This window comes from Mus caroli, unplaced genomic scaffold, assembly GCF_978045245.1.
Source record: "Mus caroli unplaced genomic scaffold, Mus_caroli_1 scaffold_57, whole genome shotgun sequence".
NCBI classification, from domain to species: Eukaryota; Metazoa; Chordata; class Mammalia; order Rodentia; family Muridae; genus Mus; species Mus caroli.
In genome coordinates, this window is record NW_028227312.1 from 442191 (window position 1) to 454000 (window position 11810).

Genomic DNA, 11810 nt, shown 5'->3' on the forward strand with positions numbered 1-11810 from the left:
AAATCCCACAGATTCACTACCTTCATAGAGGAACTCCTACCAACAGCTTCTAACTTCTGTGGCCTGGGAGGCAATGTTCTGACTGAAGGATTCTCAGAGAATTCAGGCATGATGGCCCAAATAGAAGATTATCATGGCAAGGGCACATCAGATTAATATATTTATTCTGATTTCTTAGCTGGAAATGGTCTGTGCTTCATGCAGAAGAACATCTAGAAGGACATATATTTTTGGAAAGCACTGAGCCAGAGACAACTGAATTGTCACCTATTAGAAAACTGCTAAGACTGCTGCTATGACTATTATGGACATTCAGAAGATCTGTATCCTAGATTGTGATTGCAAGTTTGGAGCTAATAGAGGAATAAGAACCCAAAAATGCCTATAATTCTTAAGATATCAATCAACCTTCAACTTCTGCTCAATAGGGCTGCAGGTATACAACTGAGAGAGGCTGAGGCTATTCTATATAATCCTGGGGAGCTCCTATATCATCCTTCTACTTTAGAGCATCTGAGATTTATCACCTGCACCCAGAGGAGCAGAGATAATTCCTCTTCTGCACACAGGGAACCTGGGTTTACCTCTACCTACCCAAAGCACTATGTGTATCCTTTTGACTGAATTGGCATTTAGACTATCCCCTCTCCCTAATTGTAGCCCGACTATTCTTATATACCAAATTATCTCAGAACTGCCTGTTGTAATAAAGAAATCCTGTCCACCAATATCCAAAGGGTCCTTCAGACCTTCTAAGTATGACCTGTGTGAGTGAATTTACTATCTCTATTTAATATTAACTGGGCCCCAGATCCTTCTATTGTGACCAAAGTGATTCCAAATCTACTGTATTTATCAATGGTGCTCAGATCTCATTTTTCCCAAGTAATCTTCAAATATGCCTCTCTAGCCAATGAGGACCTCAAATTTTTCTCCTCTGAGGCAGGGACCTCAGATGTTCTCCACCAAAACTTTAGGTCCTGAAATGTATCAATTCATCTGAAGAGACCCCCAGACCACCACCTAGACTTAAAGTAGCAAAGCTCAAGCATAGCAAGTACATGCATAACAAGTACAGCCCAGTTGAAGCTCACAGCCTCAAGGCAGAAACCAAAATGAGATGTCCCCCATCATCCTTACCTAGACCTAGCAGCCGAACATATGCTTGGTAAGGAGAACCAGCATAGGTTTCTCATCAAAATTTTAAATCAAGATTTTTGATCCAGCTTCTTGACTGACCCAGCAGCACATTTACTGCAGTGGACAGATGGTCTATGATGAGGAGCTAGAACCAGATCATGTAGTACCTGGAATGTGCCCCACTGAATGAAGTAGGTTAGGACACTGAACTCATGTCAAGGAAAATGTATGCAAACTTTCAACTCTACTCAAAGAATCTTGTTAGTTTACCTTTATAAAGGGGTCTCAAATTTCTACTCCCCTTCCCAGGAAGTCTTCAAATATTCCCACTTTGACTCTGGAAGTCCTCGATTTTCTCCATGCCTTTTGGAGTCTAATTTCTTTCCCAGGTCCTTTTGCAAGACTCATGGACCTCACCTTTGACCATCTAATCCCCAGTCATATATCTCTGACTTCTTTTGGGAGCATTCAGGGTCTCGATATGAGGCCTTCAATAATGCCCACATTGTCCATTCTTTTCTCACACATACTCTTTATGTGTATTGGGAACTTCAAACTCCACCTCTGGTGAAGAGAACTTCAGACAGTCCATTCGCATTTTGTGGGGTCTCTATACTTATGTCTTTATCCACAGGACCTCTGGATTTAGCTTCTGGTCAAACAGGTCTGCCACTTTGCTTAAAGAGATATCTTATTTACACAATGTGGACAAAGAGGCTTTGGGCATTCTCCTGCTCATCAATATAACAATCCTCCAGTGAGGTTTGAGGGCTACAGAGAAAAAGGAGAGACTGGAATAGCATATGGCATTTTAAGGACATTCATCATCAAAAGTGTGGTTCCAACTTAGTGTCCAGACATGGATGGTTGAACACAAAATTCAAGGGCTGTCAAAGTAATAGACACGCACCCACCCATTGTTGTGAAACAATATTCAGATTGCTCCACATAATCCTGAAGATGCCACAGATGATATGGTTAACAATGGTTTTTCCTGGAATGTAAAGTTGGTTTACTATATGAAAATCCATTAACATAATCCACCATATAAACAAAGTCAAAGAAAAAGTCACATGATCATGTCCTTAGATGCATAAAAAGCATTTGACAAAATACAACTCCCCTTCATGTTAAAAGTATTGGACAGATCAGTAATTCAAGGTCCATACCTAAACATAATAAAAGTGTTTTACTTTTTTACTGCAAATCTACATCCAATATCAAATTAGTTGAAGCTAACCCACTGAAATCAGGGACAAGAATGAGCACTCTCCCCATATCTATTCAATATATAGTTGTCCTACACCTCATTCTGTAGACAGGCTGGCATTAAACTCATAAATCCCCTACCTCTTTCTCAAAAGTGCTGGGTTAAAGTATGGGCCATCTTTACTTGACAACCTTAAAACAATGAAACACCAATATTAAAACCCTCAAATTTAGATAAATATTCATGAACATAAACAAACAAACAAACAAACAAAAACCTAAGAAGACCATTGAAATAAAAAATAAAAAAATAAAATAAAAATAAATCCCTGAAGCCTAAATAAAAGCCCAAAACTCTGATATAAATTAAAATTCATTTAAAAAAAATTAAATATACCTTGGAAGCAAAAAAATGAACAAACAACACTTCTAAAGCTCTCTTCCTAAAACCCTACAAACAATAAAAAAAAAAACTAAACTAAACTAAAATTCTAAAAGAAAACTTGAAGTCAAAAATGGCCTTAAAGTCCAAACTTTTCTTTCTTTCTTTCCTTTTTTCTTCGTTTTTTCTTTCTTACATTTTTCTCTTTCTTTCTTTCTTTCTTTCGTTCTTTCTTTTTCGTTCTTTCTTTCTTTCCTCTTTCTTTCTTTCTTTCTTTCTTTCTTTCTTTCTTTCTATCATCATACCTTCCTTTCTTCCTTCATTTTCATTCTTTCTTTTTTTTTTTTTTCTTTTGAGTTTTGGGAAACTTGTTTTCTCTATGTATGTCTGGCTCTCCTGGATAGCACTCTGTACAACAGTCTGGCCTCGAACTCAAATATTTCCTGTCTCTTCTGCCCAAGTATATGTGAAAGACATGGACCACAATGACTTGGCAATCGTGAAACTATGAAAACCACACATAAAAAAAATCCAAAATTTTAAATTAATATTCAAGAACACACACACCCAAGAATTCCAAATAGCATTAAATTACTAGTAATAAAACCCCAAAGACTAAATTAAACCATAAACGCTCAATCACACTAAAATCCTTTTCAAAACCAGAAAGAAAAAAGAAATAAAATATACACCAGAAGTCTGAAAACAAAATAATAAATAACAAATACATCTAAGACACTCTACTAAAAACTCTACAATCCCTACAAAAAACAAAAAAAAAACACTTAAAATACATTAGAAGTCAAAAACAAACAAACAAAAACTCTAAATATCTCTTCTAAAAACACTACAAACCTAAAAAAAACCAAAAACATAAAAAACAAAACAAAAAATAACTAAAAGTCTAAAAGAAAACAAGAAGCCAAAAATTGCCCTAAAGTTCAAATCTTCCTCATTCCTTCTTTGTTTTTGTTTGTTAGTTTGCTTTTACTTTGTTTGTTTGTTTGTTTGTTTGTTTGTTTCTTCCTTTCTTTCTTCCTTTCTTTCTTCCTTTCTTTCTTTCTTTCTTTCTTCCTTGCTTCCTTTCTCTCTCTCTCTCTCTCTCTCTCTCTCTCTCTCTCTCTCTCTCTCTCTCTCTCTCTCACTCTCTCTGTATCTCTCTCTCTGTTTCTTTTTTCTCTTTTGAGTTTTGGGAGACTTGGTGTCTCTGTGTATCTCTAGTTCTCCTGGAAGGCACACTGTAGAACAGGCTGGCCTCCAACTCATATATCTCCTACATCTTCCTCCCAAGTGCTGATTTAAAGTCATGGGCCACCATTACCTGGCATCTGTAAAACTATGAGAAAACAAAATTAAAACACCTAAGTTTTAAATAAATATTCAAGAACACACACAACACTGAAAACTAAGAAAAATATTATAATACTAAAAAATAAAATCACAAAGACTAAATAAAACCCCGAAATGATCAAATACACTAAAATCCTTTCAAAACCAGAAAAAAAATGAGAAGCCTGAAAATAAACAAACAAATTTTAAAAACACACTACTGAAAAACCTACTATCCCTGAAAAAAAAAAAATCCCTAATATTCTAAAAAAAGAAAATACACAAGAAGCCAAAAATGTTCCTAAAATTGTTTTCTTTTTTGTATTTGTTTTTGTGTCTTTCTTTATTTTGGCATTAAAGGCTAGCTCCACCAACACCAACCTGGTTTCTTTTTTGGAGTTTTTAAGACTGTGTATCTCTTTATCTGGGTCTCTGAGTGTCCTGGAACTCACTCTGTAGACCAGGCTGGCCTTGAACTAAAAAATAGCCTACCTCTTCATCCCAAGTGCTGGGTTTAAAGGCGTGGACCACCATTGCCTGGCAACCTTAAAAGTATGAAATACCAAAATTTAAACCCCCAACTATAAATAAATATTCTAGAACAACAACAACATCAACAACTTTAAGATCATTAAAATACTAAAAAAACAAACAAACAAACAAAAAATCCCTGAAGCCTAAAATGAAACCTCAAAACCCTGAAACGAACTAAAAATACTTTAAAAAAAAACAAAAAATAAAACAAAAATAAGAGCACATTAGAAAACAAAACAATTACATAAAGAAGTTCCTTATGTTAGTCAGTGTTCTATTACTGGAAAGAGATACCTTGACCAAGGCAATTATTATAAGATAAAACATTTAACTGTGGACTTCTTTAGAGTCTCAGAGGCTTAATTCATCATGGTCAGTGCATTAAGAATGGTAGAATGCAGGCAGATGGTTGAGTATTAGTTAAGAGCTACATTCTTATCCATAGTCAGAAAAGGTGACTCTGAGATTGGTATGGGCTTTTGACTCCTCAAAGGCTACACTCACTAAAACACTTCTTCGAACAAAGCCATGACTCCTAATCTTCTCAAACGTAATAACAATCCGTTGTGACTAAACATTCAAATATATATATACCTATGGGATTCACTCCATTTTTTTTTAATTAAACCAGCTGCTACCAGATAGTGGGAAGGATGGCAAGAATGAAATGGGTATCAGATGTAAGGTAACATTGATGTATAGAAAATTATTGTAGGTTCTCAAGAAAAACTCCTAGGGACTACTCCAATGATAAGCTAGCTGAAAAGTTTAGAATTAGGCAGGATCTCAAATATAATAAAAGTACAATATAGTAAACTTGTGCTAAAGGATTAAGTTTTACCTTGTGAAATAACTTATTTTCCTTACACTTCAATTTTATTGACAATATTATTCATTCCTAAAGAAAGTGTTTTCTTTATTGTTCTCTTTGTGCCATGTATGGAAATAGTACATTTATTCAAAGAGATGATAATTCTTAGAGAATAAAACACCCACATTTCATGTGCAATTTAACTCATTTAACTACAGACATCACAGAGCCTAGATAACTATAGTAAAGACCTATTGTGATGGCTACTCTTAGTTGTCAAATTGACTACCTCTGGAGTGAACTACAATCGAGAAATTTAGAACAAACCTGTGGGATTTCTTGGCTGGGAGGGACTTGGGTTGAAGTTGGTGAATCCAATTCTAATCCAGACCATTGAGTCAAGAAGAAACATGCTATTAATCTAGATCTTGAGGCAGGGATGCACTCCTCTGCTGGAGCTTACAAAAGGACATGGAAAAAGAAAGCTTTTTGTTCTTTGCCTTCTTATTCTTGCCTTGGTAGCAAGTGCATTCCTTCTCTGGCATATCATCCCCCAACCCCACTGTGTGTGTGCATGTATCCATGTACGTATGTGTGTATGTCTCTGTGTGTGTTTACCTGTGTGTGTAGCTGTGTGTATGTATGTGCCTATGTGTACATGTATGTGCTTGTATATGTATGTAAACAGAAAGATAAGTTCTGTTTCCCTAGAGAACCTTTACTAACCCACTTATAAAAATATTGTTTGTTAATTACAAAGGCCGCTTGTTACAGGAATGGTGGCCTTGACAGCTAAGAGAGTTCTCAAGCGGAATTTTCATATGTGTATGTGAAACACCGAAATTTGTCCATGTTCAGAAAAGTGATAGAATACAGTTTGACCCAGCTTCCAGTGACAACTTCTATGGATGGTCATAACACTTTGATTCCAAAACGGAAAATCATTTTGGAATAGTGAATCTTTAAAAAAATAAAAATAAAAAAGAAAGCTCTTTCTTGACAAATAATATCCATAGACAATTGATCACTTTCATCAGCATGTTATGAAGCTACATTTTTTAGGTTTACTTATTTTTATTGGATATTTTATTTATCTGCACTTCAAATGTTATCCCCTTTCCTGGTTTCCCCCCTCTCAGAAACTCTGTATCCCAACCTCTCTCCCCCTGCTCAAAAGATTGTGTTCCTCCACTCACCCACCCACACTCACTTCCCTGCTCTCAACTTTCCTCCACTGGGGCATCTATCAAACCATGAAGCTATATTTTATATCTTCACATCCAACATTTTCCAGCTTTGAACTGGTTCCATTCATTGGATCAGGGAGACAAGCAAAAAGAACATTATGTGCTTAGCTGCAAATGTCAAGATCTGAAGGGATTTTTGGAATGCAGCTTCCTTTTTGGTTTTTAATTTATTCTTAATATTTCAGCCTTCCATTTGGAGAGGAATAGTTGGCCATGATTTGTAACATAGCAATGATGCCATAAACATTAACTATTCCTCTAGACTGATTCTATACATGAACTGTGGGAAAAATTATGGAGACACTTAAAATCTTCCTTTTCAAAGGAATAATATTAAAACGAGGAAGTAATAGACAATCAACTTCATTATATTTAAAGGGTAGTGACAAGGACAGAAATTGCCAAAAGAAAAGAAAAAATCTAAAATTTGATCTGTGGGCTTTAATTATTGGGAAAAAATCCCAATATTAAATGCTTTCTCAATAGAAGTGAAAAATGGGAGATATATACTTAACTATTCATAAAAAAAGAAACAAAAATGGTTGCCAGAAAAAAAATCATCTAAGTGTGTGTGTGTATATGTATGTGTGAGTGTGTATGTGTGTGTGTGTGTGTTTGTGTGTGTGTTTTGCATATATGGAACAGTGGAACAAATCCAATCTGGCAAGTGATATTGTAAATTATGAAAACAAAATATACTATAATCACAAAATGGATAAAGAAGAAACTACTATTGTATATTACAGCATCTGGAAAACAGTATTATGAGAAATAAAAGAGAAAACCAACATATTATAACATTAAGTGGGTTACCCAGAAATGAGGAGTGACTGCTTAAATGGAATACAGAACACAGAAGATGATGGCACATTACCTAAATAATTATTACTATGAGAAATAATCCTGGAAATGCATTTTACATTAAAATGGTTCATGTTATAAGTGAAACTCACTGAAGCTCTTATTTTAATTTTTTTCTTTAGAGCCCTTTTGTAAAATATACAAACCCATAGACATTTAGTTTTACCTTTAGGATGTTTCAACTTTGTATCACTTTTCCCTTTCAGGCCTATTACAAATAGTGAAGATTAATATGAAATTCATCTAAAGTATGAAATGAATTTATTTTACAACATTCAAGGAAATTTCCAGGAAAATAACTTGGTTTTAACAAAATTCAAAGAGATGTAACATGAAAAGACAGAAACAAGGAAAAGGCTTCCTTTTCTATTATTATAACTATTTTACATTTCCTTTTGGGGGCCCTAGAGCACAAATAGAAAGTCTATGGGCAGGCCTCCTTTTTACATGGAAAGCATTAAAACCTTTGAGGGAAAAATCAGACACTATCCCTGCCCCCTGCTGCCCCCCCCCACGCTTCCCCACTCCCACCCCTGTTTAGGATACAAGGCAACTCCTGCTTTGACTCTAGTTATAATGCTTGTTACAATTTCGTCACTGTTGTGCAATAATTTTCCTCTACTCCCTGAGGACAGCTATGCCCGAACCATTTGTGCCTAGTCCAGTGTTTATCCAACAGTCAAATCACCTCCATCCAGCCTATCTACCATGAACACTGCCAGCCTCGATGTGAAAAAGGATAATATAAGAAACCAATTTCCGGAATGGTTCAAAATCGATGCCACCAAGAACGAACAGGATGCCAGTAAGATGTATATCAGGAGACTTTCCCAAGAAATGAGCAAGCAGGTACCTCTGGAATACTTGTCTAAGTTTGGTGAGGTAATAGACTTTATTATAAAAACAGACCCAAATACTGGTCTGTCTAGGGGATTTGGATTCGTGCTTTTCAAAGACAGTGCCACAGTAGAGAAGGTGCTTCGAGTGAAAGACCACAAAGTTGATGGCAAGAAAATAGAATTTAAAAGGGCTAAAGACCTGGAATCTCAATTCCCCAACAAAAAGATTTTTGTGGGTGGGCTGAACCTGCAGATGTCTGAAGAAAAAATAAGAGCTTACTTTGGCACATTTGGGCAGATAGAGGCTATAGAGCTTCAACTGTGTTCAGATACGCAGGAAAGAAGAGCTTTCGGCTTTATCAAATACAGGGATGAAAACCCCGTTAGGAAGGTCTTAGAAACCAGGTACCATTTCATTGGCTCCAGTCGTTGTGAAGTTAAAATGGCATACCCTAAAGAATATACAGCTAGACAGCTGAATAAAAGAAAGACTATAGCTAAGGATAGGACAAGAAAATCAGTTCCAGCTGTGGAGTTAGAAAACAATTGGAGAGGAGGAGGCAGCCCAAGCTTCCAAACTATGGCTAACCCCGATGCTCTCTTAGCCAACCAAGATGCCCACAGAGCTGACTCATATACTTCAAGAGCAAACTCGGATATACCTTTGGCAAATGCCCGTGGTTTCAGAGATTTCCCCCAATGCTTTCCAGGCGAATTCCAATGTTTTTGTGACAAATTCAACTGCTTTCATGGCAAGCAGTAATGCTTTGAGGTCAAGCTAAAATACTGTATGGTTAAGCCACTGTGCTCTGTGAGGCAAACCGAAATACTTTCTTGGCAAGCCAGTATACTCTTGGGACAGTTCCAAACACCTTAATAACAAGCCAATACACTTTGGGAACATATCCAATTTCCTTAGGAGTAAGCCAGTATGCTTTGGCAGTGTACCCAAATACTTCCGGGATAAACCAATGTATTTTGGTGGAAATCAAAATGCTTTCTGGACAAACCAGTATCCTTTCGGAACATACTCAGATGCTTATGGGATAGGCCAATATGCTTCTGGGACAAGTCCAAATGCTTTTGGGGCAGGCCAGTGTAGTTTGTGTACAAATTCAGATTCCTGCAGGACAAACTGCTATGCTCTTGTGGCAAATCCGTACAATATCTGGACAAACTACTATGTATTCGCAACAAACCCAAATGGTTTCAGGACACGCCAATATGTTCTTGGGGCAAACCCAAATGCCTTCGGATCAAATCAGTATTCTGTGGGAGCAACACAAAACAATTTTGGACCAAATCAACATAACTTCGGAGAAAATGGAAACTTTTGTGGGGCAGCTGGAAGTGGTGGAATTACTCGAGGAATTAATTTTTCTCAAGTATATGGCAATTTCCTGAATGTCTGCAATACACTGCCAGCTTTCCACGGCTCTAATGGCGATTATTTCTCCCTCTACAGTTATGGGGTTTATGACTTAAGATTTGCACCTAATTACAATGTGCAAATAAGCCAGTCAACTCTCCTTGGTAATGATTACCAGCGAATTTATTGAGCGTTTTGGAGCCTAACTACAAAGCCTTTATCGAAGGACCATGCTGTCCAACAATGAAAAATTCAGTAACTTATATGAAATGGCCCAACTACTGATTGATTGGACATTGCCACTATTTGCAGCAACTTTTGTAGTATTAATACATTTTCCATCACCTTTTGACATTGGAGCTACAATAAAAAGACAAAGGCTTGAATCTATCTTGCTGAAAGTTTTTAAGGAAAATAAACATTGAAAACATTTATTTTTGAGTGACTTCTGTTTTTAATTGGGTTATTTTTTTGACCTTTACTTGTGCGTTGCTGAAGAGAGGAAAGAGAGTTTTGTTATTGCACCTGCTTTTTAATTCTGTGTCGGTGTGTTTGGGTTAAATTTACTCATACAGTCGATTCAACTAGTTAATTTCAGTGAATAGAAACAAATTGCTTCTGAATACTTTCTGAAAAACTATATGTATATGTTTGTTGCTTGTCCCAAATGTACACATTCTCATGATGTCAACCACATTCACTTTTGCAAAACGACGTGTAGTTTTGTGAAATCTATTGTTGGTTTATCTGGGAATTTCCCCTTTACCTTATGACAACACAGTATGACAAGTTTATTGTTTCCTAATTAGAAATCATCAGCTTTATTCCTTGTTCTTTATTCTGGCACTCTTTTTACCTCTATTTTGAGACAGAGATTAATTGAGTTACATAGGCTACCCTTTAACAAGGTGACTTTGAACTTGAAATCCTTCTGCCTCAGCATTACTTGGTTTTATTTCTAAATATTCAGTGATTTTTCTCCATCAGTCTACCTTCTATTTACAGGGATTTATTCTATGTTAGAAATTAAATACAGGGAAACAATCCCTAGAGCATAGAAATATAGCAAAGTATTAAAAAATTTTTACAAAAGATGGCTTGCCCAGCCATCTAAAATATATCTTGGCCTGGGGCTTACAGGAGGGATGGGTGAAGTGAGTTGGCCTTTGCCAATACTATGCGAGAAGGCATGCGAAGTTGAGAATAAAGATAGCACTCTTCAGAGTAACACACCAGTTTCTTGTTTGTTTGTTTGGCTATTTAGTATGATATTGTGTTTGCTTGCTTGTTTGTTTAAGAGGAGAAACAGGGTATGTGCTTGATTACTAGGAAAAGGGTAGTATAAAGGGCTTCAACATAGTCAGCAGCAACATAACGAACCATCAATGTGAATTTTATACATTTAAATTTTTCTAATAAATAATTGTTGTTTAAAAATAGTGTTTTAATGCTAAATATAATATTTAAATACTATCAAAAGTCTGTCACAGCTTGTAATCAAAACATTTACCGGTACTTTTATACATTGCTCTATGCATTTCCTTAAACTGGAATCTACTATAATTTAATTTATAGTGTATCTCAATTATAATGTTTTATTTCAAAACAATAATAAATTAATGTTTTATTTCAAAAGCACAACATACATGGCTACTGTCTGTCATGTTGAAATTGCAGACTCAAAACAGACCAACATCATTTGCGAGGAGTATTTCTATCTTTAAAATATTAAGAAGAATTTCAAAAAGACTTTAAAAGAGAATATACAGGCTATCAAAAATGTGGTATATACCTAATGGAAAGCAAAGAGATTTTCAGTACATGCTGAAATCAATTTCTATTTTTCAGATAACTTCTGATAAAAAAGGGAAGACAAGCAAAAAATCAAAATTCTGATAATTTTGTTATATAAGAATAAATTTTAAGGAGACACTGAAATTTACTAAGTATCATAAAATTTAGAGAAATATCTCTAAATATCCTGAAAACAACAACAAGAACAAAAAATAACCTACACTTTACTTTTGTATTATCGGTAATATTTAGCAACCACTTTTTCACAAAGTATTAGATTAGAAGGATGATTGAT